The 5,048-nt window shown below is 41.0% G+C and overlaps 1 non-coding gene across 1 annotated transcript; it reads right to left on the bottom strand.

The window, feature by feature from the left end:
• Positions 1–3,635: 3,635 nt before the first annotated feature.
• On the bottom strand, positions 3,636–3,696 carry LOC142447548 (U7 small nuclear RNA). Its single transcript, XR_012784234.1, has one exon. It is a non-coding gene; the product is annotated as a U7 small nuclear RNA (small nuclear RNA).
• Positions 3,697–5,048: the final 1,352 nt, after the last annotated feature.

Genomic DNA, 5,048 nt, shown 5'->3' with positions numbered 1-5,048 from the left:
TTGCAAGGTACAAAAGATGTAAATAACTTGACAAAAACGCAGAGTAAGTGCCCTTGTAAGAGACAAAGCTGAGGTCTAAACCCAGGCTGCTCCATCAGAACTCAGGCTGTAATCACCATTGTATCTCCTTTTAGATGACGATTGCATTCATCTATTGGGGGACACATTCACCATTTGTTCATCCACTTATTTGGCAATTATATCTTGAATGGCTGCTGTATGCTATGCAACTGTGCCAGGTGTTGTAGATACCGAGACCAAGAAGCCTAGAATAATGAAAGCATGTTATTCAGATAGTGGTGACTTCATTTTCTGTAACTACATATTTATGGCTGTCAAATAATTTTTTTTAATTGTGAGGGGCAGGTTTGGCTCTTCCATCTCAAAAGTTTGTTGATCCATGGTCTAGAGTAAGTAAGGGCAGAGACAAGCTGCCAGGTGATCAGACCCCATTGAGGCTACTTTTCCCTGTCCCGCTGGCTGCGGAAGCTCCCACAAGGATCGTGAAGTTCCCTATCTTTGAGAGCCGCTGCTGCTTCTTCCTACAGTGTCCCATGGTGGGGACTCCCAGAACTGATGGGTTTGGGTGAGAACCAAGGAGAAATATGGCCAGGATAAATGGGCATGCATGAGTTTTGTTTGACCTCAGGAACTATAATTGTGGGTGGGTGTGTTAGTGTGTTGTTCTTAAATTGGTTCTACAACCAGATCCCAGGATGTGTATATTAAAAATACACCAGGAGACTGTGAAAATACAGACTCCTGTATACTACTCAAGATAAGCCTGATTGGACTGCCCAGACACTAGGTCATGAGTTCCAAATATTTGAAAAGCTACACAGGTAGTTGTGATTCAGGTTGGGGAAGCTACCCCTGGGAATATGAGAATATGGAGTGTGAGAGAACCGAGTCTGTGTAGGTACTTATTATAAATGTAGTTTAATTATAATTCTCCCATAATTTCTTTATATTCTTGATAAAATTTGCTTTCTTAAATGGTTCCTGGCTATCAACAGATATAGCATCTGGGTCTTAAAGACTTGAAGATAAGCAAGCGCCATCTGGCTGAGAAGCAACAAAGGCCACATGGAAGAAGCACACCAGACTGTGTTATCATGAGGTATCGATAGAATCAGGTATCATCTAAGACCCAGAACAAAAAAAAAATCATATCAATGTGAATGAGGGGGGAGTACAAAGTGGAGACCCAAAGCCCATCTGTAGACAATTGGACAGCCCCTCAAAGAAGGGTCACAGGAAGAGGCAAGCTAGTCAGGTTCCAGCATATCACTGAGGAAACATTCAGCTTTCCTCTAGTTCTTTAATGCTTATACATATACATACACACACACACCCCACTATCATGACCTCAATTTACTTTACAAATCCGTCTAGACCAGAGCATGTACACTGGTACAGATCAGAGTTTGCAATACAGGGAATCCAGGACAGATAAACCCCTCAGAACCAATAATGAGAGTATCCATAGCAGGAGGGTGGGGGAAGGTGGGGGGAGAAAGGGGGAAATGATCACAACGATCAACATATAAGCCCCACCCCCAGGGGGACGAACAACAGAAAAGTGGGTAAAGGGAGACAGCAGACAATGTAAGATATGAAAACAATAATACTTTCTAATTTATCAAGGGTTCATGGGAGAGGGAAGGAGGGAGGGAGGGAGGAGGAAGGGGGAGCGAGGGAAAAATGAGGAACTGATACCAAGGACTCAAGTAGAAAAGAAATGTTTTGAAAATGATGTCAACATATGCACAAATGTGCTTGACATAGTAGGTGGATGTATGGATTGTGAGAAGAGCTGTAAGAGCCCCTAATAAAATTATTGTCTTTAAAAAGTGGTACTTCCATCATAAGATCCATATGGTCAATGAATTGTGGCTAATATCAGCTAAACAAGAAAGACCAGTTTTGTCTTTGTAAACATATTGATACATCATGGTGAGTTTTTGTTTGTCCTCTGATGTACATCTTCAATTGGTTTCTATTGTGTATTTTTATATTCTCAGCGCACAGAAATGAGTCAAAGACTTAAAAGTGGACCAATGGGTGTAAATGTGATGAAAACGCTAGTCACCTATCTACTTCAACTTAAAATAATTTTTTAGATATAAAACGAAGAGTGACTTTTCCAATGTCTGTGACTGTGGCCATGTGGCACAATCAAGCAACAAAGAAAGTATCAAAAAGAAATACAGCCATGGGTCTCTAATTGGATTTTATTGAATATGCAATCTGTCCCTTGGGTATGATTATTTCTGACTCAACTTTGTCAACTAGTGTCTGCAGTAGGAAATAGGGTTTTCCCTTGATGGTTTCCTTCACTTCCGGCAATGGAATCTGACTGCAGGAAGTGGACAGATAGCCTAGGCTGAACAATCAAAGGACTCTCTCGGCCCCTCTGAAGATGATGATTGCTTCCAACCTGGTCCCAAACTGGGACAACCTGAGTCTTCTCTAAAAAAATAAAAATAAATATAATGAACACTAGAATGTTTTGTTTTTCTGGGATCACATATATGGTTTCACGTGCTATATGTAAAGATCCAACCTGACAATGAAGCCAAAAGAGAAAGATGAAGTGTGCAGCGGTGGTGGTTTTGTCAAATCAGCCCATGAAAATGCTCCATCTCTAAGCTTTTCTGGATGCTTTCAGACAGGTTCAGTCATGCCCACCCCATCCTCACAAGTTCGGGGGAGATGTCTATCCACCCGAAAAAGAAACCATATTGCTGTCCAGCGACTCAAGGCAAGCACATGAGTAGAAGTGCTTCGTGGGATTTCCTTGACTCTAGTCTTTATGGCTGATGGCGGGCTGTTTTAGAGTTGAGCAATCTTTATGGAAACAGGTCACCTGGCCTATCTTTTGCTCTGCTACTCGCCAACTCCACTGTCATCAAATCGACTCAGTGACATTATAGGACAAGGGTAGAATGCTCTGGAATGTTTCTGAGACGGAAACTCTTTGTGGAAGTAGAACGACTCTTCTTCCTCCACTGCTGACCTTGTGGTTAGCACCCCAACTCATAACCACTACAATATCTGGGCTCCTGACATTCCACCGGGAGGGTACAAGTCAACAATTTAAGTCGTTGCCAAGTGAAAACCATCTGGACCACCAAGGGACCTGTCTATTAAAAAAATGCCTCCTTGAAGACAAAGGACTGAAACCGTCGTTATCTAATTCCAAGTCAGAGCACGGGCACTTCGCTACTTCTCTACAGACAATCCACTTTTCTCCAGAGCAAGAATGAACTATTGCCTTCCAGTGCACGCTTGATGAATTCTATCAATAAAGTGAAAGAAGAGACTAGAATTACCAAAGTATCGCTTATCAATGCACTCTTCACAATTTTTTTAAAAAAGGGAGGGGTACAAGTGAAACCATTGGTGGAAAGAAGTTTGTAAAACCATCCACAAAGTTCATGATAAATATGGTGTCAGGTAAAGCTGAAGAGCTTATTGGCAACATTTCTTTATCAATTGATGATGTGGTGCAAAACAATGTCAATATTGCTTTGAACAAAAAGAGGAAATGAGTGTATTTTACTGCGTAGATGGTTAAAACCATTCACACACAGACCATAAATATATTCTTTTTTTTTTTTTAACTGGTGTGGGTGGGTTTTCCGGGAAAACCAGAAAACCTGCTAGACAAATTCTAAAAGAGCTGTAGCACTCATAAATATATTCTTGATGAATGTGGCCCATTCTATAGAAGGGCGAAGCACCTGATTTTTTGCTTCTGATTGTCATTGGAAACATGCTGTGGGGAAAGAATTTTCATATAACGATGTTGTGGGTCTTGGGGTAGAGTGAAAAGGGAGCATTGGGATTATCCCCACAAGGTTAGTCCATTTATTCCCAAATGCCACACCACCGGCTGCTTTACTAGGAGAGAACTATTAGTTTTAACAGCATACCTCCAAATTAGACCAGATTTGAAGAAAACAGAGAATTCAAGGGATTAACCACTACTGCACAATTGAGACTACTTAATTTTAGCCAGTATCCCAAAGAAATGGACCACTTGCCTTCCAGATGTGAGCGTATTTCCTGTGAAAGGGAAAGAACACATGTGGATTTGTTGAGAGACTTAACATAATATCCAGTAAAGTTCATGTCTATGATTTCAAATAATTTTCTCAAGTCTTAATATAATCAGCAGATCAGCAAAATAGTCAGTCTCTGTGATAACCTGGAACTACTGTATCAAGGTCCAAACACAATGAAATCACTAGGCACTAAAATTCAACACTTTTTAAAAAAACATTTTATTAGGGGCTCATACAACTCTTATCACAATCCATACATGTACATACATCAATTGTATAAAGCACATCTGCACATTCCCTGCCCCAATCATTAAAATTCAACACTTTTAATAAGACTTTATTTTTTTAGGACTGCTTTAGATTTCCATTAACATTGTTCCTATGAACATCTTGCATTCCTGTGTGTGGTAGTTATATTTTATGTCAACTTGAACCTGTGTAAAATGTGTAGGGGTGGAGTCCAACTTGTCAATCAGATCACAACCTGGTGATGCCTCCTTACGGGTGTGGCCTTTTTATAATGGAGAAACTGGGAACATCTCTTTCTCTCTTGCTCTTCACCTTCATACCTGCTGGGCCGTTATACCTACCTCCAGGGGTGGGCCCCATGTGGACCACTGGACTCTGAGAGCTGTTGGCGTCCTGCCGTGTGTCCTCAGACTTTTATTCTGAGAGACCCTCTGCCTACCAGTCTGCGATTCCCTACTTTTCCTTTCACCTCTAAGCACCATTGACCTGCAGGTATGTGAGTTTGAAGAGGACCCCAGCTAGCAACAGACTTTTGAACTTGAGGTGGACTCGGGTGGGACGCCTTCTTGATATACAATTACTTCTTGGTGAAAAGTTCTTTCTTATACATATATGAGTGTCACTAGTTTTGTTTCTATAGACAGCCTAGCCTAACACACTGTGACATATCTGTTATAATCAATAAGCCAATCTTGGTGCGCTGGTATTAACTAAAATCCATAGTTTACA

This window comes from Tenrec ecaudatus, chromosome 4 (assembly GCF_050624435.1).
Source record: "Tenrec ecaudatus isolate mTenEca1 chromosome 4, mTenEca1.hap1, whole genome shotgun sequence".
In the NCBI taxonomy this organism is placed as follows: Eukaryota; Metazoa; Chordata; class Mammalia; order Afrosoricida; family Tenrecidae; genus Tenrec; species Tenrec ecaudatus.
The sequence above is the reverse complement of the archived record's forward strand: the minus strand, read 5'-3'. Positions and strand labels throughout refer to the sequence as shown.